Genomic DNA, 11,846 nt, shown 5'->3' on the forward strand with positions numbered 1-11,846 from the left:
CTAATGTGCAAATGAGTAAAAAGCCGTCAGGTCAATATTGAATTGCTCTGATTGGCCAGCTATCCAGTGCGTTGTGATTGGCCGAATACCTCAAGCGTGTGACGGAGTTAAAAACATAAAAGACTTATCAACAAAAAAGTTCCACTACATATTAAACTGTTATAATTATTATTATTATTATAACAGTATATTATTATTATGACATATTATTATTATAACAGTTGAAAACAGTTGTGCTGCTTAAAATTTTTGTGGAAACTTTGATACATAATTTCTTTCAGGATTCTTTATAGTTCAAAGGAAAAGCATTTGAAGTAGAGATCTTAATAAGTGTATTTACTGTCTCTTTTGATCAATTTAATGTGCATTAATTTAAAAAATAAATAAAAATCCTACTGACCTTAAACGTACTATACACACACACACACACACACACACACAGGTTTGTTTTTGTGAAAAGTGGGGACATCCCATAGGCGTAATGGTTTTTATACTGTACAGACCATATATTCTATTGCCCTACACCAACCCTACCCCTAAACCTACCCCTCACAGGAAACTTTGTGCTATTTCAGATTTTCAATACACTCCATTCTGTGTGATTTATAAGCGTTTTGAAAAGTGGGGACATGGGGTAATGTCCTGAGAAGTCACCTTCTCCTTGTAATACCTATGTCATACCTTTGTCGTTATACAAATTTATGTCCTCATTTGTCACAAAAACGCGCGCACACACACACACACACACATTTTGGTATTCGGTTTAATGCTGTTCACAGATCTTCAACATGCTTTCCCCAACATGTTTTTTTTTCTTGTCATCTTCTAAAATCACTGTGCATTTTTTGCATCTTAGCCTAACTAAATATCAGCTCTTAAAAGATAAAAATTGACCTAGCACATATATATACACCAAACATTTCCTCTCTAATTCACAGTTTTGTATCATAAACAATCATTTTTGACCCACTCTATCCCACAATACATTTAAAAAGAATAGTGATCAGCTCAATACTTCAACATGAACCAAAGTTATAGTTTAAAATAGGCAAGAAGAGTCCAATCAAGGGTGTTTAAGCTCAGCCTAATTTACCGCTGAGGCCCCAAAGCGTAGTTTCATTTAAAATCGAACTCTTTGAGAGTCGCAAGAGGCCGTGAGAGCACCGGCGCTTCTAAATGACAAGTTGACTATTACACCATAAAGCACCGCCAATTTAAATTGCAAAACAGGTTGCCAGGTCTCTTCAGAAGCAATATCTGTGAGTATTTCGCAAATGTACGAAATAAATATAAAAGGGAGGGCTATGTAAATGAGGGTGACGGAGGACTACTTTGAGGCGAGTAGGTAATGCTGCAGCTATTCATCACGGTGGAGAAAGAAAGCACCCGCATCTGTCTTTAGCATATTCTAATGAAGGCCATCATGCAAATGAGCATGACCTTTTCTGGGCTTTTTTTATTCAAGTTCACATTCAATGGAGAAATGTGTACATACACTAGGCAAGCAAGTGGACGCAGACGCACGCACACCCGGAATTATATCGAGGCATAACAAATACTCTCCCCCTCTTCAGCTGAAACACCATAGTGACTAATTACAGCAATCAATGAGAGTACAAACAGAGCGAGCTACAGCTGTGAGAGAGGCAGGCCTGTCTGTTAGGACCGGACCGAGTGATTTCAGTTCGCCAGGATTTCAGGAACTGCCAGGAAGTATGTCGACGAGTCAGATATGACAGACTGTCTTTCTCCGGCCTTCTTCTCTCAGAAGCCGGAAAGGCCGTCAAACAAATAAATAAATAAACACACAGACCCAACTGCCAGTAGACTGTAATTGACAGCGAAAGTTACATACCCTTACAATGACTTTGAACTTTTCCGCTTGTAAAGATTAGGCATAAATATTGAAATATTGAAATGAAAGATGCCCCGCTTACATAGATGAAGCAGAAAGATGGAGGAAGAGGAGGTGGATGGAGGGGTGGTAAGGAGGGGTGGCGGGTTGGTTTGGTATCTCCTGTGCATCAGTAAGCAGACCGGACCTCCTCTCTGCTCAGACAGTTATGGATAGGAAACATTATCAGCCATGGTAATTCAAGGCAAAACTTATACATGCTGGGAGGGTGGAGGGGGGCGTCACACACACCCACCATTTATCACACACACTGGCTCTGGCAGAGAGCAGATGAGGTGGAGCGCTCCACCTCTACAAGCTTTAACACGCTTGCGCTGGTCGAACGCTTAGGAGTTTTTTGCCCTGTGATGTGATCCTGAGAAATAGAACTCACGTTAGCATGAAAAACTAGTTGTAAATACAATTAAATGGCAATGCAGAGGAGACAATGCGTTTGACTTTTGAATAATTGCATAGAAAAAGGGAATAAAACGCACATATAAGATCTCAACTCTTTCTTTAATGCAGCAATAAGATTAAATGTTGAGCAAATATAAATTTTTGCTAAAGTGTTTCACAGATTTTCCTTCTGAGAAAAAAAACCGATAATCTCACGTTTGTCTTCTAGAATTTCTTAATAATGTTGCAAACTCTGAATAAAATTTATCAAAATACCAAGTCTCAGATAACAATATAAATCAGTGGCCCTCAACCAGGGGGCCGGGACCCATTAGAGGGCCTCAGCAAACTTCAAGGGAGCCACAGGATGACTTAAAATGATAAATTAATAAATTATTATTGATTTGTAAAAAAAAAAAAAAAAAACTGATGTAAATTAAAATACTATAAAACAAATAACATCAAGATGTAAACTACAATCATATTCTTTCCCCCTTCAAAAATACTTTTTGAAGAACACTGAGAACAGTTCTTTAAACTGTTATTGAACATGTTTAATTTAATATAAATCAATACTGTTAATTAAGAAGATTAAAAACAAGAAGCTTTGCCATAATTCAGAATTCATTAGATAAAAAAGTCAGAAATATCGTAGCCTTCAAGTCAAAAATTTTGAGAACCACTGAAATAAATTCAAGAATTTCTCATGAAAATTATTGTAACACCAGTTTATTTAGGCATTTATGACAAGCCTCATTGTTTAATTTTTCCCCTGAAGGAAAAAAAAAGAAGGTGCTGGATCTTCTTGATGGCCAGCCTTGGAACAGATTTTCCTTCTGAGAAAAAAAACTGATAATCTCACGTTTGTCTTCTAGAATTTCTTAATAATGTTGCAAACTCTGAACAAATTTATCAAAATACCAAGTCTCAGATAACAATATAAATCAGTGGCCCTCAACCAGGGGGCCGGGACCCATTAGAGGGCCTCAGCAAACTTCAAGGGAGCCACAGGATGACTTAAAATGATAAATTAATAAATTATTATTGATTTGTAAAAAAAAAAAAAAAAAACTGATGTAAATTAAAATACTATAAAACAAATAACATCAAGATGTAAACTACAATCATATTCTTTCCCCCTTCAAAAATACTTTTTGAAGAACACTGAGAACAGTTCTTTAAACTGTTATTGAACATGTTTAATTTAATATAAATCAATACTGTTAATTAAGAAGATTAAAAACAAGAAGCTTTGCCATAATTCAGAATTCATTAGATAAAAAAGTCAGAAATATCGTAGCCTTCAAGTCAAAAATTTTGAGAACCACTGAAATAAATTCAAGAATTTCTCATGAAAATTATTGTAACACCAGTTTATTTAGGCATTTATGACAAGCCTCATTGTTTAATTTTTCCCCTGAAGGAAAAAAAAAGAAGGTGCTGGATCTTCTTGATGGCCAGCCTTGGAATTCTTTATTTGATAACTTCTTGTAAACATCTGGAAAATCCTTGTATTATCTCACCATCCTCTTTGTATATGTGTATACAAATATATCATATACTGTATGTGCAAAAGTATATTCACTGCAAAGCTTTACTACACCTCTTCTCTTGAGTATTTATTATTTGACCTGGAAGTCTAGGATAGTACTGAACAAACTGCGAGGTCTGCACATTGGCCACTCTATACGCCAGGCCTCTTAAGCTGCTCAATTCCCACATCTCCTGATACTCACATTAAACATGCATGCCCACTTAACATGCTGCATTACAGTGCTTAGGTTTGGTTTAATTCTAAAATATTATTCATGTTTTATGTCAACGTTCTGTAGATGCTGAAATCCTGCAATCAGCTTGCATACAAAGTACTTTGTTTTTAAAACCCAGCCACAAAAGTTGAGCCTGGACCCGCAATCTTCAGTCATGGGAGCAGAGTAAAGAGTATCTGAGAATGATGGGGAAAAGGGCAACCAAGGATCATGATGCCCTGTGTGTATGTGTGCCAGCCCTGAGATGAAGCACCACTCTGACACACTTCGCGTCATGGAGACCCGACATCTCCAGCCTGCCAGGACCAGTCAGCACCAGCACTGTCACAAACACACACACTCACACATGCTCTCTGGGTTTCTCACTCGCTCACTCACACACACGTCTACAGGCGTCCTGCAGATCCTGACACTGTGCTGGAACAGCAGGAATCCAGCACATCACATTACCATCAAAACCTACACTGCAGAGACAGGTCGGTGTCACACACACTTTGACATACACACAGGAAGGATGAAAGAAAGAAAGAAAGAAAGTGAAGGGGAAAGGAAGGAGCACAGACAGTAGAAAGGAAGGAATATCAGATAGGAAGGAAGGAAGGAAGAAAATCAGGAAAGGAAGGAACAAAGACTGACAGGAAGAAAGAACCAGAAACAAGAAAGGAAGGAACATAAGCAATCAGAAACGAAGGAAGAAAGAAAGACAGGAAAGGAAGGAACACAGACAGACAGGAAGAAAAGAAATATAGGAAGGAAGAGAGACAGACAGGACAGGACAAGAAAGAAAGACAGAACAGGAAGGAACACAGACAGACAGGAAGAAAAGAAATATAGGAAGGAAGAGAGACAGACAGGACAGGACAAGAAAGAAAGACAGAACAGGAAGGAACACAGACAGACAGGAAGAAAAGAAATATAGGAAGGAAGAGAGACAGACAGGACAGGACAAGAAAGAAAGACAGAACAGGAAGGAACACAGACAGACAGGAAGAAAAGAAATATAGGAAGGAAGAGAAACAGAAAGGAAAGGAAAGGAAAGGAAAGGAAAGGAAAGGAAAGACAGGTAGCAGGACAGACAAACAGGAAAGGAAGGAATATCAGAGAAAGGAAAACAGAGCTAGAAAAGGCGGGTAAGAACACAGACAGACAAGATGAAAAGAAGGAAGAAAGAAAGAAAAGAAAGGAACACAGACAGAAAGAAAGGAAATAAGAAAGAACAAAAAAGCAGAGAGTAAGAAATGACAGAACACAGACAGACAGACAGACAGACAGACAAAAATGAAGGAACAGGAGGGAAACAAACGGACAGTATGGAAATTATGGAACACAGACAGGTAGAAGGAAACGAATGATCAGATAGAAAGGAAAGATGGAACACAGACAGACAAACAAGAATGAAAGACAGACAGGAAGGAAGGGAATCAGACAGAAAGGAAGGACGATAAAAAGGTATGAACACAGACAAGAAAGAAAGAAAAGCAACACAGACAGGAAGAATGGAAAGAAGAAAGAACAAGAAAGGAACAGAGAAAGGAAGGATGGAACAGGCAGAAAGGTAGGAACACAGATATGAAGGACAACAGACAGGAAAGGAAGTGAGAAAGGAAGGAACACAGAAAGGCAGAAGGAAACAAAGGATCAGATAGAACGGAAATATGGAACACAGACAGACAAACAAGAATGAAAGAACACAGACAGGCAGGAAGGGAGTCAGACATAAAGGAAGGAAAATAAGGAAGGAAGATAAGACAGGTAAAAAGGAAGAAATACAGACAGGAAGGAAGATAAACAGACAGATGGGAAAGGAAGGATGGAACAAAGACAGACAGACAAAAAGGAAGGATCACAAACAGGAAGAAAGAAAGACAGTCAGGAAAGGAAGGAATACAGAGACAGAAATTAAGGAAGGAACACAAAAAAAACAGGAAGGATGTCAAACAAAGGAAGAGACAGACAGGAAAGAAGAAAGGAAACAATACATTTCCATTTAAAATTGTTTGAAAGCCTGTTTTTCTTTCCTGTAATTATGCATTTCCTATAAAACAGGAAGTTGGAGCAGGACACATTTTTAATATTTGAAAGACTGCAAATTCTACTAAACATTATTTTTGTCATCTTTTAGGAGCACACTAGCATACTGATGGCCTAAAAGCCCGGTTTTGATTTGGTCTCTAATAGCACTCAAGACAAGAAAACAGGAAGTGGCAAAAACACTTTCCAGCCATTGAGGGCTTGCAAGGACCGAGGCTGGCATGCAGAAGGACATGAGAGGACGAGTGCTGTTGATTGAAGACATCAATGATACCCTGCAAACGATCTCACTACATAAAACTTTTACAAGTAAAGGGGCATTTGGGACCCATCACACACACACATATGGAAAGTGAGATGGTCAGTATGGAGCGGTAGAATGCAAACTAAAGCGAGAGAACATGAGAGGAAGAGATGGAGAGACTGATAGGCGCTGATCTTCATGATAAGCACTCCTGACAACTTGTGAGCGGTTTGCTGGTAGGACACTAATTGCCAGTGAAAGGTGACCGGGAGAGAGGCAAAGCAACTCAGCTCAGATAGGCCTCTCGCCTCGGTCCGACATGATACCCTACGACAGCGCACATCCTCGTATCAAAAACCCAACACACACACTTGACACCAACCCATCACTCTCCGCAAAAAACGGCGCACTGATACTCCCCTGGCACCCAGGGAAAAAAGGGAGGGAGGGCGAGAAGCGAGGAATCGTGAATGAGAGAGATGAATCGTATTGACAGGTAGCCCACGGTGGTGAGGTTGAAGTTGAAACTGCCTGCATGTGTAGAAAAAGCAAGGTGAGACCCATGAACCGAGTGCCATTTAACTGGCCAAGACTGAACCTTTTCCACTCATCTTCAAAATGAAGCCAGAGGCACATGCTGCATTCACGAGTGAAAGAATTATGGGTAATACTGTGAAGAAGACTCAACGGTAATTAGTGGTGCTTGCTAAGGCACTTTTATACTCTCCTATATTACAAAAGCTATAAAAAATACAAAAATAAAAACTGAGAATAAAGTCATGATGTTTTGAAAATCACTGTATAATAAGCATTTTCTAAGAATAAGTTTCAAGAATAAAGCATTATAAGATGAAAGTAAAAATTGTAAGAATAGTTGAAATATTATGAGATTCATGTAGTAATATTTTGAAAATAAAATCTAAATAATGAGATTTATATAGTAATATTTTGAGAATAAAGACAAAAAATGCTAATAAAGTTAGTAATATTCTGGCAATATTCAAAATTAGCAAAATAATAAAACAGTGATATTTTGAGAATAAAGTCAAAGCATTTTTAAATTTCAGTAGTAATATTTTTACAGTATTCAGTAGGAAAGATTTTTTTTATGTTTTGGAAAGAAGTCTCTTATTCTGACTAAAGCTACATTTACTTGATCAAAAATACTTTAATATTGTGAAATATTATTAAAATTTTAAATACTTTATAATTTTTAAATACTATTTTAGTACATTTTACCATGTAATTTATTCCTGTGGTGTCAAAGCTGAATTTTTACATAATCCTTCAGAAATTATTCTAAATGCTGATTTGGTGCTCAAGAAACATTTTTTTTATTATTATCAATGTTGAAAATAGTTGTGCTTATTAATATTTCTGTGGAAACTATGTACATTTAACTTTTTTTTTTATATATACTGTGAAGTGTAAAAGTAACAGTGTAAACGTTTTTACTGTCACTTCAGATCAATTTAATTTGTCCTTGTGGAAAAAATTTATTTGTTCTTGTAAAAAAAAAAAAAAATCTTGTAAAAACTTTATATTCTCAAAATTTTACAACTGCATTCTGTAAATCATTTTTCTGCATTCTGTAAATCTTCTGTAAATATATATTTTTTTTTTTTTACATGCCGCTCAAACGCTGCTGCACTATAGTTACTTGGTGGCTGCAAATTTCTTAAACAATACACAACTTAAGCAAACAATACACAATCACCTAGCAATTCCCAAGCAACCAATCAGAACACCTTAGCAACTGCATGGAAACACACTGGCAACCACCCTCAAATTTTTTTCTTCAGAACACGTGCATATCTGCATGTGTGACTTCCTTTTTTACACTTACAGTGGGTGTATTAGTTTCATGAAATTCAGTAGAAATATTTGAGTTTTGGCAGGTCTCTCAGGCCAGAGATCTGACAGCGATTAGCGTCTGGACTAGAATGAGACATTTCATCTGGCTGCATTCTCTGAATCCTCTCCCTGGGCTCGTGAAACAATGCTGTTGAACTGTACCACACATACAGAGCGACAGTGTGAGAGAACTGGCTGTAAAAATATTCCTGGCACCATATATCACCGGCGTAAATTCCATAAGGACAATTTGCAGCTTATGTGGAAAAATAGGTTAGTTATGGAGGTAAGAGAGGTGAAGACAGCAGCGGAGAGAGAGAGAAAGAAGGATGAAAGAGGTGAATTTATTACGGCCGAACAGTTTGGCCATAACTCCTGCGGAAAGGCAGATGCCGGGATGGCGACAGGACTGCTAGTGGACAGTGGCCACAGGAGGATAGCGACGCGTGAAAACCAAAGTAATGGTTAGCCCGTGCTAGCGTGTGTCATAGGTAATCAATGCGGTAGGGAAGTACAGGGTTACAGGGAAAATAAAATGGCCTGGTAGAGTTGCATCAGAGCTGACAGCTTTCCAATAAGAAGATACTTGCTCCTCCCATCCATCCCATAATCACAGTCCAATCCCATCCAGACCTCCTGGGGAAAAGAAAGTGTTAGGCTTTACTTTCTGACCTTTTGACCTTCACTCATCATCTTTTCTTCCATTTCTTGCTTTCCCCTGACTCGTTTTCCTCACATTCCTTCATTTTCTAGTCTAAACAGACCCTTTTCACATTTGATGGGTTTTCAGAAGCAGAAGTCGTCATAGTTGGGTAAACGTCTATAGTGGTGAACGGAAACTACAACAAATATAATTTCTGTGTTCCTATTTGCTCTAATAGTAAAAGAAAATCCCACAAAAGCGTTTCTATGACTTTACAAATGAGAAAAAAATATAGAGAGATCGATCGCGGTGGTCAGAAAAGAAAAAGATGTCAAATTTGCTTCTCAGATGTTTTATTAAAACACTTAAGCGTTGGAGTTTGTTTTACAAGAAACTACTATTTCAGTTTTTCTGCTTCAGTATTTCATGTTTAATTCAATTTGATTAATTCATATTAATTTTATTTGCTTTTTCTATGTAATTATTTGTGAAATTTACTAGCAATTTCTTAGTGAAGTTACTAGCAATTTTTTTTGTCTAAATGTTTTTGTCTAATCTTTGTCTAAAGATTATTGGAGTACATTTTACAAGAAAATAATATTTCAGTCTTTCCACTTCAAAATTTCACATTTAATTAAACGTTACATGCAGTTTCTTAATTATTTGTGATATTTACCAAAAATTTCTGAGTGAAAATTTTCAGCCAACTTTTTTCAATGTAAATATACACTGTAAAAAATATTTTTCAAAGATTATTGAGGTACATATAATAAACATAAAGTTTACAAAAATAAACTGCTATTTCAATATTTCTACTTTAAAATTTTGTATAATTCAACATTTTTGCCATTACTTCGCAATTATTCGTGAAATTTGCTAGCAATTTCTGAGTGAAAATCACTTCTACGTCAATTTTTTTAGTGTATGTTTTTTTTTTTATGAAAATATACAAAACTTTGCTAGTTTTACGATGTTAATAACTGTAGAAATGCAACATTACAGTCTATGAACATGTAATCCTAATGCGTCCTGACGAGACGGTATACTTCCCTATACCGCTAATGCACCGCAGCCCATCCGGGCCATCATTTGTGGCCTAATCCACCTGGCGCATATGCAACAGAGAATCTTCCAGAAGTCTCTCTCGTCCCTCTCTCTCTATTGATCTGGCTGGTGTGTGGAAGCTGGATCTCTTTACAGTGTGGTGCCAGACTGTTGGAGCCAGTGCTCTGGACGTCTGCTCTCACTAGGACTGATGACGACACCCTGAGGATCCTCTCCACATGGACCTGAAATAATAAAACCCTGCTCATGCCCTCCATCACCCGCTCAGCTGTCGATACATGTGCTGCACACGCTGAAATATGCGAGCACATCATGAGGAGACTGTGATGGTATTTATGTTGTGTGGCTGGAATACAAAAAGCCTGTTTGTGAATGTCAGTTGCAAAATTGCTTTTTTGATGCTTCAATTTATAAATGAAAACACGTAAGAAGGCCTGAGATCAGTCAGAGGTTGCTATAACTGATCATGTTATTCATTCCAGAGGGCTAAAATAAATCTGACTGAACAGATGAGACAGCTAATAACTGCAAAAGGGTTTGCGGTTTTTAAATTTAGGAGTGCCATAATAATAATATGATGAGTGCTGGGAAGCAACAAAATACAGTAGTGGCAACGCTACTAACTAAACTACATTTTATAATAGCTCAGAAGTAACTCTCTCTCTCTCTCTGAAATAGATGTGAGAATTATGATTTATTGTAGCAAGTCATTTTGTTCAGATGAATCATTTCAGTGAACTGGAAAAAAATAGATTCATTTACATAATCATTCATCATTACTCAGTTGTGTATAAAAGTGATTTTTTGGTTTTTAAATTTAGGAGTGCCATAATAATAATATGATGAGTGCTGGGAAGCAACAAAAATACAGTAGTGGCAACGCTACTAACTAAACTACATTTTATAATAGCTCAGAAGTAACTCTCTCTCTCTCTCTGAAATAGATGTGAGAATTATGATTTATTGTAGCAAGTCATTTTGTTCAGATGAATCATTTCAGTGAACTGGAAAAAAATAGATTCATTTACATAATCATTCATCATTACTCAGTTGTGTATAAAAGTGATTTTTTTTCTTCTTTTAATGTAAATATTTACATTAAATTAGGTAAAAATCACAGATTTAAATTATTTAATAATTTAAATAATTGCACAGTGTGTGTGTGTGTGTGTGTGTGTGCGTGTGTATATATAAATTCATATAAATTCACCTCTGAGAGTTTTCACACTTAAGTTTACAAGAACTACTTAAAACATGTAAACAAATTTTTTTTTAAAGAAATCATTTTGTTGTGAAAACACCTTGAGACTGTGTATATACTGTGAAACTGCTATTTTTTCATGTTTACCTAGGGTTATATAAGCAACAGGACTATAGGCAATATAATTTCATTTTCAATGTAGTTTTTTCAATCGTAAACATATGTATAATATACGCAATATAGTAAATATTATATATTATTAGCCTATATATTATATACACACACCCAGTGGCGGCTCGTCAGGGGAGGCAGGGGAGGCACAGCTTCCCCATAATTTTGAGGTGAAAATGGGAGGAGGACGATTTAATGTTAATAACACCTACAAATGAACAGTTTGGTTCCAAAACACGATAAACGCCATTTAAAAAAAAAATTTCTCCCTATCTTTCCAAACCGCGACAAACGCCAGTCTCCCTTCTCTGCAGAATGCGATACATCTGCTCAACCAATCACAGCGCACCACTCCACGCATTGTAAACAGTAACTGACAAGCTACGCAATATCGCGTTCATAATCACAGATGAATCACCTTCGATTATGAACGCGATATTGTGTAGCTTCTCAGTGATCTACGGCTCTGTGTATTAAATGCTGCTCCATCTGAAAGCATGTGATGGGGATTTACTACTAATCACAGAACCGGCTTTACTGACGAGATGCGCATGACAATCGCATGCGATTTATCG

Source organism: Sinocyclocheilus anshuiensis, unplaced genomic scaffold, assembly GCF_001515605.1.
Source record: "Sinocyclocheilus anshuiensis isolate Anshui unplaced genomic scaffold, SAMN03320099.WGS_v1.1 scaffold209, whole genome shotgun sequence".
NCBI classification, from domain to species: Eukaryota; Metazoa; Chordata; class Actinopteri; order Cypriniformes; family Cyprinidae; genus Sinocyclocheilus; species Sinocyclocheilus anshuiensis.